General features: G+C 37.9%; 1 protein-coding gene across 3 annotated transcripts in view; it reads right to left on the bottom strand.

Moving 5' to 3' along the window:
* LOC131697958 (growth hormone receptor-like) overlaps positions 1-17,065 on the bottom strand; it is a 75,403-nt gene that overhangs the window by 33,173 nt on the left and 25,165 nt on the right. The gene's annotated exons all lie outside the window — the stretch shown is intronic.

Here is a 17,065-nt window from a genome sequence, read left to right on the forward strand (position 1 = left end):
AGACTGGACATGACCCTTCATCAAGGAATATTCGTATGAATAAATCAGGACTTGAGCATGAATGGAAGATTAGGCTGCTGGTGCTTCATTGTAATTCAATAGGAAATATTTGATTCATGTGCTGGGTTAAAATATGTAGTCCTCTGGTCCTCATGATTATAAAACATGATTGCTGCTATAGTAGATCCCTTCCTGTACATAGGGGTTATTATCTTAATACAACGATGGCCAAACAATTTGCATCACCCTGTAGAATGAACTCATTTTGCTTCATAAAGTCGAATGAAATCTGATGAATAATGTTATGCTAACATATTGAATTACATACCGTTTTGTAGTTTTCCATATACTTCACGAAAAACTGATAAAAACCAGAAAATGTCTATAGGTATCTCAAAGTGAAAAATAAACTTACGCTATTCAAAAATATGTGTTTTGTATCGCTCTTTTTAATACCATATATTATGAGATTCCAAAACTATTTCATGTCTCACTTAAGTATTGGTTTGCTGATGGGCCACGTTTATTTTAAGCAGTTATTTATTTTATATATATAATTACAATGATTTCTCTCCAGTTGGCTACAGCAGATGCCAGACTGCCAGCCTTCTAATGTACTTCAAATTAAAAGGACACAGTGTACATTTCAATACCAGACTTCAAAAGAATATAAAACCCTGGTTCCAAGTATTACTAAACTGCAATAGACAATCACCATACCGATGGTATGCAAGCTATGAAACCCATAACATAAAGCCAAATAGATGATTAGACAAAATGCATGCAGGACACAGATTATATGAAGACCTCAAACAAATAATAATAAGAGCCTCTCTATACAGCACTATAATTATGATATTCTGGACTGGGAAAGCTGTAGAAGTTTCCTTTTGTCCCAGGATGGAAACTATCTTCTTACCATCAGATATAATCTTGACATCTGCCTGGACTCATACCACAGAGGATACAGCCAGGAAGCACATTGAAAGGACAGCCGGACTTCGCAAGCTCAACCTTAATAACTTGTGTTGAACAATACACTAACCGAGCTTCACAACTGGATAAGCAGGTCTTCTGTACTGTTAAACCAGAACCTCCACTATATCCCTCTAGCCCCCTACAGAGGAAAATCCTCTATACCGAACCAAGAGCCAAAACAGTGGACCGCATTATCCTGGAGAATTCCAGTTCAAGTTATTCTTTCAACTTGTAAGGGTGTCTACATATACCGACATACCACTCCTTTGCTTGTTTTATTTTGATACTAAAGGAATATGAACAACATTTACCTTCAGAACGAGTTGCTTTTTTTTGTTTTACTTTAGAGACAGAGGATACCATGGGTAGGCCATCATCTCTTGAGGATCTGAAGAGCAATATTGGATTTCTGTGAAGGCCCATTCATATGACACGAAAAAAAATGTAACATTTAGTTTTGATACGAACCATTCACACTGCCTGCGATGCGACGGGACGACACTGAAGCGAAATAGGTTTGATGTCTATTTTTGTGATTTTGTCATGCGGCAGCAAGGGCCAGTCAATCAGAGGAGAGCTACCTATCAATCACGCATGCCTGTCACTGGTGTGAAAGGTAGTGTCGCAGCTATAGTTTTAATCACAGGACAAATCACATCACGTCCAGTGTGAATAGGCCTTGACTGGGGAGTAACTGCCTCATATGGGATCATGTGCTGTCCTATTTAAATTTAGACCAGCTAGTCACTGATATGTAAATAGTTTAAACAATCAGACATTTTTATAAGTTTTCTCACATAAAAAAAACAAACAAAAAAAACCAACACCAGTTTCATGTCATATCTTGTCCTAAGCAGGAAAGGACACATTGTTATGGCACTGGTAATAGATGAAGACATTGTAAATAACAGGTGCAGTTCTCTCTCTTCCTCTCAAAACCCACTAATGAAAATAAAATGTATTATAACAGAAGCTTTAGAGAAAATATTTTCTGTGGTGTATTATAGTAAAGTATACTGGGCATAATAATATACAAGGGAGGGATTTTATAGATACTTTGAATACACTCATAAGCTGAAGGCACAACTTGTGTTGTAGTCACACAGTACAGTATATAGCGAGAAAACAATTTAGGATCCTTTAACATTTAGAAATCTAAACTGATATCCCTTTGAATTAGAGGTGTTTTAATTAAACACGTCTCGTGCAAGTGCTATTTGGTCAGGAATCAAATACCTAATATTACTGTATATAGGCAGTTCTAAAAGTCAGAGCCATTATTTCATGAACTGGACAGTACAGCAGCTTAACTACATTCTTCAAAGAGGGTCCATCCTCCAAGGCACATTCGTAACAGATTTGACAAAATAATATTAAATAATATCACAGTCACTGCCTCTGGCGTTGCAGGTCAGGAGCTGAAAATGCAAGCAACCCAGTACAAGTTGTTCCAGTCTAGCATACATTGCGAAAGTCGTGCGACACTGTTCAAATAAATAGCAGGAGTTGAGTTGTGGTTTGCTGCAGCCGAGGGTGTCTGAAGGATAACGTCTATGCATGCAAGGGTGCAAGAATCAAAATAACATTACTTTTGTTAAATGTAAACGTCATCTGTACAATGCATTCTGCTCCGTATATATATATATATAAAATGAAAGGCAGTTTAATCCCATCAGATCCCAACCTTCACTCCCAAAAAGCTTTTCATAATCATACAGTAGCCCCTCGCTAAACCGGACATGTTTGTCTGACATAAGGAGGTGTCGGGTTTAAAAACAATACAATAAAATCGCACACACATACATTTACAGTTCTCGATGTATTTTAAATATAAATCATTGCACTGAAATAACACTAATGTGTTTTGGGTAGGCTACACATTAAATTATGTAAAAATATAAATCTGCACAGTAGGCCTATACAGTATACAGTACAGTAGTAAAATCAAATGAATATCTAGCACACTTTTTTTGTACTTTAGCCTACTGGTAACACAAAATAAATCATGCTGCTGCATTGTATACATTGGTGTACAATGCGAATAAAAGATTATTTTAAATTGAAATTAAATGATTTTAGGGTTTTTCTTATTTTATTTTAATTATTATTTTAAACTTGGCCTACTTAGTAGCCTAGACAGTGTGGAGTAGTGGTTAGGGCTCTGGACTCTTGACCGGAGGGTCATGGGTTCAATCCCAGATAGGGGACACTGCTGCTGTACCTTTGAGCAAGGTACTTTACCTAGATTGCTCCAGTAAAAACCCAACTGTATAAACAGGTAATTGTATGTAAAAATAATGTGATATCTTGTAACAATTGTAAGTCGCCCTGGATAAGGGCATCTGCTAAAAAATAAATAATAATAATAATAATAATAATAATTAACACACAATAGATCCTGGTCCTATACAGATGCTCAGAATGAGCTGGAGGGGTTAGTGGCACATGTGTGCAGTCTATTGCTCCCAACATGCTGGGAAAACCAGAAATGTCACAGAAATTTGTTTTCAAGGCTTGTAAGGACACCCTGACTTTAGTGAAAATTAGGTACTTGGGTGTTAGCCTCAAAAATGCATTGAGCACAACTGGCAACGGATGAGAAAAAGCGGACTGGGAAATGCCAGCAACAATTGCGACTGTTTAAAATGTGCTTTCAAAAGTTCTTAACAAATTGATGCAATTGTAAGTGTCGCAATTGTCAGCAGCTTTAGTACATCCCATTATAATACTTGTGAACCCTAATTTGCACTATCTCTGCCCCATTTTTGCGAATTTATGCAGGAATGCCCATAATTCCATATTCATCTAAGGTTGAACCACAAAGAAAAACTGCTGCCACAAAGCATTCCCTAAAAAGTCGCTAACAGCATGTATAGCAGGGCAATTGCCCTGCACATGGGGAAATTAGTTGGTGTAAATTATATGTGGAAACGGGTTTGTTTTGTGTGTTTTTTGAAGTTGTTCATTTTGATTAAATTATTGTTTACAGACAGGCGCTCTGTTGAGACTTGCTGCCTGCTAGGTTTGGTTGACAGAAAGGGCAGCAAGTGATTGGGCGGGTCTCGAGTGCGTGTCCGTCAGCATAAAAACATCCGGTGGGGATCGTTCTGGGCGACTGCAACGCCATGCTACACAGAGGACCGCTGCATATACTCAGGAGGAGTGTGTCCGCTCTGCAGGAACTACAGCTACGCAACCCTTAAACTGCAACACAATGCTTGTGAAGGCAATGCCCAGCCAAGCCGTATGAAGAAGCAGGAGTTGTCATAAGAATACCAGCTCATAAGTAGGTTAGTTTAGGGGATATTGATCCCAAGTAATGTATAGCGAGGGTTACGTAGTGGAGCAGGTTCCTGGAGCGGGACGCCTTGTTCAGTAAGGCTAGCGCGCTCGCCCTGTGTGGCACCTTTTACTTGTAGTTTTTGTACAGTCTCCTGTATGTGTCCTCTGTGCGCTACCATCGTTGGTAGCGGCACATGACCCATTTGTTTACTTTTTGTGTGTGAATAAATCCTGCACGCCTGAGCGGTGTTTCAACTCCAACTCTCATGTCTCTCTGTCTTGCATATCAGCGGTTACCCACACGCATGACACGAGTGCCCGACTATTGCGACAGGGGCACCACTTTAGTACATCTTCTGCTTAGTTTGCTATTATGGGTATTATTATTATTCGTTTATTTGGCAGACACCTTTATCCAACTGGCCCTTACACATTGGTAAATCCTGTGTCCACTTGAAATCATACCCTTAAGAGTGCTGATTGACATAATAAGCAGTGGGGGGGTTGGAAACAGGGCACGCACGAGTGAGAAGGTCACACATTGATCATTGAGGGTTCTTTGTCATCTTGCTGACAAGTCTGCTGTGGCTTTGAAGAACTTTAGAACACATGTCCAGTTCAAGTGTTATTTACTTCACTGTGTCACTCCTCATTATGCTGGCTCTGGTTATACGCGCGCACGCACGCACGCACGCACGCACGCACGCACGCACACACCAAGTAGAGAGTTATAATGCACAGTATCCACAGATTAAACGTATTCCATTATCTTTTAATCAAAGTCCCACCTACTGTTTAGTATGTCTCCTGGTGATAATGACATGCTCTTCTACACTCGTATGGCTTGAAGAGAGGTTGACTTATTGCTCCAATTAGAAGGCAAATCCAGTAAAGCTGCTTCCACTCTCTGGGAGCAAAGTTTATTGTTCAAGTCTTTGCAGATCTTGATTGACAGTTTCATTTTTGTTTCTGGGATTTGCTTTTCTGCCATGAATATCTATTTCATACATCACTGATGTTCTGCTAAACGCCCAGGTGTAAGAATGCTTTCTAGCCTGCTCAGAACCTTCTCAGTTTTCCAATAATGAAGAAAAACTAGAATTAGCTAGCGCTAGCAGAGGGTTAAAAGATGGCCACTTTCGCCACTGGATTTGACTGTCATCTGTACCAGTACCAAAAACTGAAGGGAACTGACCCACAATTGCTCAAGGCAATTAAACTGTTGGATCATTTCAATAGTTCAGTATTTAAGATACTGTGTGAAGCAAAACAAATGTGAACCATTGTTTGATTTAATCAAGTCTAAAAATGTGTCTGAAGATACATTTGATACATTAGATATACAGTAGTAATGCAAGACTCTGACCAACTATTGTTTAAAACCTTCGACATGTGCAGTAGCCTATCAGTTCCCGGGAATCATTATAATCTCTTATTTTTGTTTACCCATGATAAGAAAAACAAACAACAACAAAACAAAAACTACAGTCTAAAAAAAAGAGAGTCTCGCCTGTGTACAATAACCCTGGCTTGTTTATACAGAAATTGGCAACCATCAATCCCTGGAGTAAGCAGAACCGTCAAAAACATGCACTGGGTTAAAGGTATACTCTTCCTGGTGCACACAGTAATTGGATACTCTAGTTGGATGCAACCATGCATAGCACTCTGGGATTAGATTTTCAACATGTAGTGCGATTCAATGCACTCCCCCCCCCCCCCCCCCCCCAATACAAAACGGCTGTAACCTGTAACTAAAGTGGATCCTACAATTTAAGACAACTGGCTGTTACAGATGGGGACGGGCATAATAAGGCAGCATTTTTTGGGGCGATTTGTTTTTAAATCAAGTCAGAAGTCTGTCCACTACCAGCCCAAAGAATAGATAATCGCTGCATATACTACATGAGGGTGGATTGTTATGTGTACTCTGGGGCCTCAATTTCCTGTTCAGTAAAGAGCCTCATCATGTGCTTCTATGGAAAAACAATGTAGCCTTCAATGGCTCTACCAATCAGATTCCAGTACTGTACAACGTAGACCACTGTGATCTATTTCTACAGTATGTAGAACTGCACCTCATACCAAAAGACCATGTGGTTCCCAAAATATAGTTTTTGACAGCCCAACCAATTAAATATCAGTAGTCTGAAAAAGTCAAGAACTTTATTAATCACCTGGTTTTGTAAATCACGCACAAGTACTAAGCCGGCAAAGCACAGTTTCACCATCCATAGAATATAAATCTTAAATATGCTTGTTGGACTGGTTACCAGCTTGCAGTACAGTTTGAAAAAGATCTCTCATTAGACAACATGGAGAAACTGTACTGTTCTGTCAACAACAGTCATTTAGGCCTATACACAATACATGCAATACATTTTAAGGAAACTACATTAAAATAAATGTATTTTTCTCTATACATTTTCTCAACAGTATGACATCAAAATCAACTCTTGCTGAAGACCAGCAATGGATTGCAATTGATTTGTAGCAGTCCCGTTGAAGACTGTGACAGCTCTATATTGGATAGGTGATTGTGCTCTTGCAGGTTCACAAAGCTTTCAGAACACGCCACTCCCTAGTTATGGAAAGAAAATGAAGTACAGTTTTATACACTCATGAGGAATATCCTTTTATAACTTCCCTTGACGCTGCACATCTCTAGAAGTAATTTGGTCATTCCTCATTTGTGGCATAGTTACTCACAGCATTTCATTTTGGACGCTTAACAGCTGTGCTCTGTCCAGAGGCAGACAAACCTGCCTATTTATCATTGCACTTGGGGTGGAGTGCTCAGTTTTGATTTCTGATTGGCTAAAAACTGGCTTCACAGCTTTTCCAGCAGAAAGATCTTCAAGGGAAACATTGCCTGGCAACATGGATGCTAATCAATAATAGGTAAACATGTTTCAGACCTCATCCTGCTGATTTACGCATAACACACCCTCTCCACATCCCATTCTGGCAGCTTTCACTGTTACAGAGCTCATGCAGATTTTGAAATTGTGCAGGTCAACCTGCGACTTTAACAACTCCTGAGTGGTTTAATTCCTGGATTTACCAAGCTGCTTGGGGGGGGGGGGGGGGGGGGTTACCAATTGAATTCAGGAGTGCAGAGAAAATGACGCTTCACGTTGACATGGTTTGAGATTTTGTGCTTCAAAAACAGGGTAAATTCATCACAAAGCGGTTTGTTTTTCCTTCTTTGTATCCTGTCTATTTGTATGGTTTCTTTAAAGCAAGTACTTATATGGATTGGCAGCAGGCGGTCACATGTAATGGATGCTCCAATCAGAGGCCTGAACAGAACTCTCAAATTCCAAAGCAGAGGGCGTCAGTTGAGACTTATATTGAACTTAAGCTCTGTAGAGTCGAGGAGCGGTATCATAATTTTAGCCGTGGTATAACCGTGTAATAGTTTAAACCTGTTATTTAAAGGCTCTATCGCCTGTCTGTACTGAACATGTGAATTAAGTGTATTAAATACGTTGCATTGAGAAACTGGGGCAGATACTAGTTGAAATGAGCACTGCAGTTTTGCAATGCAAGCACCCCAAACTGATCCCCATATACGAAATGCAAATCCTCCAATATTCTGACTGCTGTCCTGAATGGTATATTTTGCTTATGAGTAGAACAACAACATGTTCAGAAGCAGCTTTTGCAATAGCTGGATATCTAAAGCATTCCCACTGAAACAAAACAAAATAGCAAATTCAAGGGTGAATAATAAAACAAAAAGACATTTAAATACGACTAATGCTTGCACAAGGAACAATCTTTACATTTCAACAGGAAATATCAATCTTTACATTCCTGTGATGGAAGCCTTACCATAATAAAGTCTGCTTCCAGATGTAATATTATCTTATAATATTATCTTGTTATCCAATTCTAGTTCCCATCCACACTAATTAGCATGAGGATAACATCTGACATAATACAGTATAACTTTACTTGTTTCTTGTGATTCACAATACAGCCAGAGAAACCCAGAATAAATCTCCCCCTTGGAACAAGACATTAGAGCCAAACTTTACACATTATGTCTCAATATGTAATGTTAAGCTCTCAGAGGCACAGATACAGTTATAAATATGTCAACACAGAAATTATAAAACCTGTGGCTTCTGTTTATAAGGCATCCTTATTAGTTTTAACTCCTTAATGACCAAGCAGGTAGTGAGTACACTCCCTAAGAAGTGATTCATTGAAGTTGAGTTTATTTCTAGGCCAAGTCAGTGACTGAAGCCTGTTCAACTTTTATGTTTTGGGTTTAACCAGAATTGTATTTATATTATATATATATATATATATATATATATATATATATATATATATATATATATATATATATATATATATATATATATATATATATATATATATATATATATATATATATATATATATATATATATATATATATATATACACTCCTTTTGTTGGTGGCTGAGGGAAAGGGTTCAGCTTCCAGAAAGATAAACTCTAACCCCTGTTTTGAGACCGTACTACACTGTACAGTCGCACTGTTAAATGATATAATTTGATGACCCACATACCAGTCTATTCTACATTTGGATTCTGGTTAAGGTGTATGCTGTATAAATTAGGTTTTTACACTACAGTGATGCACAAAAGTGTGTTGGAGAGATACGGTCATCAAGACTTGCCTAGTTCAGATAATGGTCAGCCACAAACACCTTTCACAGGGAATCATGCTGTGAAAAACTGCATTGAGCAAAAAGAAACTGTATATTAAATAAATCTGACTGGTCCTTGTGGGAACTGATACATCTTGACTTTAACCACAAGAACATTAGCCTTAACATGATCTCAAAATAGTACTGACTAGCAGCTAACAAAACCAATGCTGAGAAATAAATCAGGCCAGCAATCTTATTTTAGTGTAAAAAAGATCCCTGGTGATTTTTTTGTGATCCCTAGACAAAATAAATACATTCTGACAAGCAATGTTAGCACACCTAATAATGAGAAGCTTGCTCTTGTAAAAGTATATTTTCATATTGAAAAAACATTACAGAAACTTTATTGGCATGTAAACATGAGTTAATTAGGACCTTTCAAACTTGATTGGTCTCAGACCATCTCTATGTTTTTTGAAGAGCCGGTCCGTAAGAAGTAAGTAAAAAAGTAAACACCTTTCATTTGAAAAAGTTGAAACATCACATGATGTATACCAAACCAACCCATGGGACCACCTGTTTATTGCAATGCAACTGAAAGCAGGAACTATATTTAAGTACTCTATAATGTTTGCCCTTTAACGTGACCTCCACAGATTTATGTCACAATAATTTGCTTGTAATTTGTTTTATATTTTTCGGTTGAATGGCTTTTGAGAACATAAAACCAAATTAAAAAAATAACAGTAATTAGAAAAATAAACTGACTGGTTCCCTTAAATAAGGGAATATATTTTGCATTTAGACTGAGAACAAAGTTGGTAAATCTTGGTGCTGAGATCTGAATAGTAGCAGTAAGAATTTACTTTGACTGGTCCCCCTGGCAACCAAGACAACTTTTTTTTGGAAAGTGACACTGAGGTCATTCTCTTTTTTTTTTTTTTTTTTTTTTTTTTTATAAATTTAGTCGTCGCCAATTATTTTACCCCGATTTTCACCCCAATTTAGCATGCCCAATTATTATCTGTATCCCCGGCTCACGGCTCACCGCTCACAACCCCCGCGGCGACTCGGGAAACGGAGGCTGGAACACGCGTCCTCCGAAACGTGCTCCTGCCAAGCCGTCATTTTTCGCACTGCAGATCCACAGCAATGCCACCAGACCTATAGTGCCGGAAGGACAACACAGATCTGGCGGCTCCGCTGCAGAGCCACAGGCGCCCTATCGGCCACAGGGGTCGCTGATGCGCGGTGAGCCGCGGATTCCCCTGCCGACCTAAGCCCTCCCTACCAATTGTGCGCCGCCCCCTAGGAACTCCCGGTCACGGTCAGCTGTGACTTAGCCTAGATTCGAACCTGCAATCTCCAGGCTATAGGGCACATCCTGCGCGGAGCGCCTTTACTGGATGCGCCACTCGGGAGCCCCCTCTGAGGTAATTCTCAACTCCTGTAGCGTTGCTTTCATGTTTCTATATAAATGATTATCTGGAGAACTACGGCAGTGATACTTAATCACCTAATTAGTGAGACAGTTGATTGGACACTGGATTAGGAGTGATTTCAGCTGTTGAAAGCTATAAAGAAAATCACAGAAAAAAAACAATATGCCACATCTGTCGAGAGCAGCGCCTTCGTGCAATCGGCATGTTGGAGGCTGGACTAGAGCAGCGTAATGGTGTGGCTCATCGTCTTGGGTGCTCACAGCCAGCAATTTCAAACCTGGCAAGATGGTATAACCAGAAACACTCTGTCAATGACAGGCCACAAACTGGGAGACCAAGAATCACAACACCTGGTCAACATCGACAGATCATTTTTCGATCACATCTAGTGAATTTTATCCAAATATAAGTGATACGTTTCTTTTGATACACAAATATACGTGAAAAGTTTATTTTATATATATATATATATATATATATATATATATATATATATATTTTTTTTTTTTTCACGGTAAATAAGAAGTTACTGGTTCTGTTTTCCACAAACGTGTACTTTGCATTTATTGTGCTTTTTAATTCCTACAGTACAGTAACTGTTCTTTACTACACTTTGCTCTGCTTTTACCACAGTAAAGTTTTATTAGAGTAACTTTGTTCCACCAACAGAACCTTATTCCCGTTTGTAATTATACAAAATATACTGTCATGCTGTAATCACAATAAATAAAATCAAATAATCATAGATGTGCTTTTCTGGTGGTTTAGACTTTGCACAGTAGTCAAACATTAACTTTCATTCTGTTGCTTTTCAGGTATGAAGCAGGATACTTTAAATCAAATCTCAGCATTTAGTGAACTTTAAATCAAATAAAATCACTCAGCATTTAGTGAAATGATACATGTGAAGGAGGCAAGCAACCCTGTAGCAAGTTTTAAGAACTTTGTTAAAAAATGGTTTAATAAACTAAATAAATAACCATTCAGTCTTACTTCAAAAGGCCACAAACACTCATGCATGGTACACTACAGTATGTGCCAAGTTTCAATGAGTCATGAGTCCAAACAAAGTACAAGAAACGCTTGAAATAATAAATGTGATCTTTGATCTGCCTGCAACAGTAATACGGTGCTCTTTAAATGTAACACTAGTATAGGGTAGCAGGTCTTACAGGTACTTAAAAAGGACTCTTGATCGGCAGGACCTGATAACTTTAACCTGTCAGCACAGAAACACAGAGGTGGTGAATAAGAAAGGGGACCACATTTAGATAATAAACCACGTGTTAATTGTTAAAATGTTAAATAGTGATAGAGAATTGTACGACAGACCTGTGACAGGTGCAGTAGTCAATCCCTGAATTCGCAGAGCACAGTCCACGCAGTATTGTTCATATAACTAACTCAGCGTAGGTATTTTAAAGGGGACATCACACGTTGGCAAGTCATTATGATCTATCTCCCCACCCGATCAAAAGACTGGGACTAAAGCAATGTTCATGCCCGGGTAACAGTGGTTACTAAAGCAAAAAATGATTTTGTTGGGCTCCAGTCAATTCAATTCCGGTTCATGCCCCACTGTCCTTATGACTACTTAACAGTGCCGATGCAAAGCAAAAGCCAAAGCAAAAGCCACTTGTTTGTCCGCAACACTTCTGATGGGATGTTACTGATGATCATTTGCTTTGCAAGCTGCATTTTATTAGATCTCACGTGTGTGATTGTGAAAAGGCTAATACAACCCTTGTCTGCTTCAAGACAGGCACGGGTTAAAAAATAAAAAAATATCAACTTCAACGCCCAGAAATGCCCCAGCTGCTGCATCTCTGCTTATTATTTATTCATTGAAAAGGCCCAATTCATGTTTAGACACAACATTGACTTTCATTTCCATAGCTTTTGTACCAGCTTCATTAGTTACAATACTTTTTTTTTTTTTTTTTTTAAATACACATTTCATAAAATAAAAACCACACAAAGCAGTCAGTGTCGTGCAAACCCAACTGACCCTTGCCATATCTCTGGCTTGTTATCACAATCTGATGCAACAAGGACTATTCACACGTTTTATCTTGCACTTTATTTAAAGATGTTATTTTAAGTGTTCTGTAAACTCACTCTAAGATTAGAGAGTGTGTTGAAACACAAGACAGACGCCAAACCCCTTTTAGAAAACAGACAATACAAACAAAAAAAAAAAGTAATTTACACTTTGTAATAAAAAGTTTTGAAATTCACACCTGTTGGGTTTTTTTTGTTGGTGTTTTTTTAGGTTTTCTTTCAAGTTTTCGACAAAATTCTGTTCACAGATTGTCATAAATACAAAGCAGCAACAATTATCTGGCTGACAATCAAAAACACTCAAGAGCTTTGCTGTTTTGATGTCACTGTTGCCGAAAGTCAAAAGAGACACTGTTTGGGAGGGAGAACACATGTTTTATTGTAGCATATGGTAAGTATATTGTAATTATTTTTTTATTTCTTAGCAGACGCCCTTATCCATGGCAATTTACAATTGTTACAAGATATCACACTATTTTTACATTCAATTACACATTTATACAGGTGGGTTTATACTGAAGCAATCTAGGTAAAGTACCTTGCCCAAGTGTCCCCACCTGGGATTGAACCCGCAACCCTCTGGTTAAGAGTTCAGAGCCCTAACCACTACCCCATACTGCTGCAATAACAACTGAAAGTTTACATGAGGGTATAGCACAACACAGAAAACAGGTGTACAAAATGTGGAACAGCATTCAATGGTGAGTAACAAGCATAATGTATTCTTTCCTTTTATCAGTAACTGCTAAATGGTCAAATGGCATAGTAATGGCAGCTGGCTATATTTTTAACCATTGCTTAAAATGTTTGATTAGACTGTTCATTATGATTTTTTTTTTTTAATCAGTTTATATAGCATTTCTATAAAAGGAAGGGCAGTACGGATAACTTTTCTGGTCAGAAGAGTAGTAAACTGTTTTTTAATTGCTATTTCGAACTTGTTTCTTGAAAGGAGATGAATGTTGGGGCAAAATACAGTAGCAAAAAAAAAATTGTATTTGTTATTGTTTTACTGTGATACGAATAGTGTTTCAACTTTATAAAATATACAGGACACTAAACATAAATAACTAGAGACAAATTCATAATCATACTGTTTTGTTTTTTCGAATTGTACAATGCAGTAAGACGTCAAATTAAATCAAGCCTCCAGGAGGATATTCAAACAAGCTACGATGTACTCTGTGTGGTTTTATATAGAAACGTAATAAATTATCAACAGGTTTTACAACAAACCAAGACTGAATGATTTACAGGCTCACTAAAACCAGTCAATTTGTGTTTTATTCCAGACTTTTCAACAACCTTGCAATTGTGCTAAGTACTCTTAATTGATAAGAAACGCAACGTTTGTATAGGAAGTATCTTAGAAGCATACTGCCTCTGGCACTCCCATGGGTTACGGAGGCAAAACTGTCACCCTGCTGGCCAGGGGACACCTGCAGGGCTGCACTACCTCTAGAGACCGGGAGCTCACTGACATCCGCTCTCGAGTTCCTGGGTGTAAAAGAGGAAGCTGGCTTGGTCGTGGGATCTGAGGACGCCCACTGAACCCTCAGGTCTCCTGAGCTGTGTGGGGATTTGCTACGGTGAGGGGAAAAAGTGACTGGACATTCCAAACTGGGGAGAAAAATCTGGGGTAAAAAAATTGGGCACACTAATAAAATTTAGAAAAGCATACTGCAGTTCCTTAATATAGACTACACTACTCTCCAAACAGTATTGTAAGACAGGGTGTGCAAATGAATTTGGTCTTTAAAAACACACCACATACAGTACATCGAGAGGAGAGTCCTGTTCAGAACTCTGAAGAAAGTTTTATTGGAACATTAGAGCACCTAAACTGAGTTTCTTTTACAGAGGTTCAAAGAAGGACTTAAAGAAGCCCTTATGCATCCAACATGTTAATCAAGGAACAGGGAGAGCTGTATATGTGGTGGTACTTGATCTACAGTACCTGCCCAGTGCCTCTTCATCAAAGCTTTTCACAAAAAGTACTTTTCTGCCTTTACATGTTAAATTCAATGATTCCTGGAGGAGTGTTTACTAGATTATTGGATACATTATGTTGTCTTTTTTGCCAACAAATCTGTTTCAGCTCTTCCATCCTATTTACACAAAAAATAAACAAAACTATTTTTAACCCATCACAGGACATAATGTTACAACACTGAGAAACAAACAACTGCAAAGTGCTGAAGAGACCTTGAGTCACAACACATATTGGTAAGACCTCTGTAAAGTTTGTTTTTGTACTGTTCTTCTACCAACGTAATGAGTTTATTAAAGGCTGTAGGTAATGATTTGAAAATATGCCCCAACAAATTAAATGATCTAAGAGATAGAGCGCTGAGAAATTCAAGATTCCAATCTTTAATATGCAGTGGAACTGGATTTTTAAATGTTATTCAATGTTTTAACTGCAACACATTTTTTTCTGAACTAATGTGCTATAAAATAAATATTGTTCCTGAACATACCGTTCTCCTCACAGATATTTTCACTTCCCAGTTTGCATACTATAACATGATATTTAAGTAAAATATAGATTTGCCTGACACTGTCATTTTGTTTCTTCTTCTAATTATTATTATTTGTATTATTATTAGTAGTAGTAATAGTATTAATAGACAGAATTTGTGTGTTTGAAACCCATTGTGTTTTTACCCATTTCCCATCCTCATCATCTTTATCCTGCTTGAATGGTGTTCTGATAATCTGGATGTGTCTCCCTCTCTCCCCTTCTGAAAGGAGTTTCACACCTCTGGATCAAAGAACTAAAAACAGGTTACAACTTGTATGAAGAACATACAATTTGAGAGTGACACAAGACTAAAAATACTGCCATTAAAGATGTATACAGACATTTCTTTTTAAATGTTTCAACCTGACCTCGCTCCTCCTTTTAATTAATCAGAGCACTTTGCTAAATACATTACCATGGGTCAATTGCAGTGTAGCAAATCTAGTCCACTTGATGCTCCCAACAGAGGGATTATGTGAGTTTGATCTGATTGCTTGGACTACTGTTGGTGCCACTGATACTAACAATTGCCACATACCAAGAGCTGATCAGCTCATTGGGATCATTAGTAAACTAGATCCAGTTTAGTACGAATTGCATCATACTAAACCAGACCTTTGTGGTCGCAAAAAAGATCCACATGAAGCTTGTCCCTGTGAAGTTAGAGACTAGTCTGCTTGTTCTGATTTGTCCCTTTCTCAATATTTGCTTGAAAATCTGGTAAATAGAAGTTACACACATGCAACTGTGTTCTGTATGTCCTTTATGTCTGTATTAGGGCAGCAGTGTGGAGTAGTGGTTAGGGCTCTGGACTCTTGACCGGAGGGTTGTGGGTGCAATCCCCAGTGGGGGACACTGCTGTTGTACCTTTGAGCAAGGTACTTTACCTAGATTGCTCCAGTAAAAAGCCAACTGTATAAATGGGTAATTGTATGTAAAATAATGTGATATATGTATAATGTGATATCTTGTAACAATTGTAAGTCGCCCTGGATAAGGGCGTCTGCTAATAAATAATAATAATTACACGAGTCAGGATCTAACATCACTCTTAAGTATATTTTATAATACAACCCTTATAGAAATGGACCTTGGAAACCTTCCATTATAACTGTACACTTTAAAAAGGTTTCCCATTGCTATTACTGCTCATTTAGTGTTTCTACTCAGTGATTACTCTGCTTACCACACCTACTTGTACATTATGATTAACAATACTGTAACTATGACATATTATACTTAGGGCTTTTGTTTTTCTGTGTTTATTAATTTCATTTTTCTGTGTTTATTTTGAGCTATTTTTGAGGTTGATGTAATACCCTGATTTTTTTTTTTTTTTTTTTTCTGGGCTTTCGCTTTTTATATACTGTATGAAATTATTTTTTCAGTTACTTCCCATAATTCTTAAGTGTTTTTTCCTGGCACAGTATGTATAGTAACTTGACTGTACTTGCACACTAGAACTTTCTTTCCTTTGCTGTCTTCCACAACTAAATTCTTATGGTCACGGGCATATTCTTCTGGGGTTTTTGTGTGTGTTTTTTTTTTTTTTTAGTCCACAATTTATAATCCAGTTTTAAATCCTGTCAGTGTGTACAATACTCCCTAACTGTAACGTAGCTTTAATTCCTGTGAGAAAGAACAATCCTCAATATCTAATTGCAATCTCCATTTTAAACCTTGCAAGCACGTACGATTCTCCCTGTCTGCTGACTCTCTTATAAAAATGTAGGAATTTGCTGGCACTCAGTAGTTTGGGTGGGTTTAAAGTATTCAGAACGAATCCATCCTGGATATAAGCCAGGAAGGAGGGACACTGCATAACTAACTGCATGGGGAAAGGGGGAAAGTCAATGTGAACCGAGTCACCATTTCCAGTGTTTTTCCGGTATTCATTGGATATACACCGATTTCATTTTATTTTTATTTATTGTTTGTATTGGGGGTGTTTTATCTGTGTTTACCTGTTAAAACCGAAAATCAGAAGCCCTACATTATACTGTTCTATGATGTTTATTTATTTTTTACTTTTATTTTCGATCCTTGTGTTTTTCTTGGTTGAATGTGGGGGGGGGGGGGGGGGTTGTTTCACGTTGGCTCTCTTTTATAACACTATACTGTGTGAGTCT

The sequence above is a fragment of the Acipenser ruthenus genome, chromosome 2 (assembly GCF_902713425.1).
Source record: "Acipenser ruthenus chromosome 2, fAciRut3.2 maternal haplotype, whole genome shotgun sequence".
Lineage (NCBI taxonomy): Eukaryota > Metazoa > Chordata > Actinopteri > Acipenseriformes > Acipenseridae > Acipenser > Acipenser ruthenus.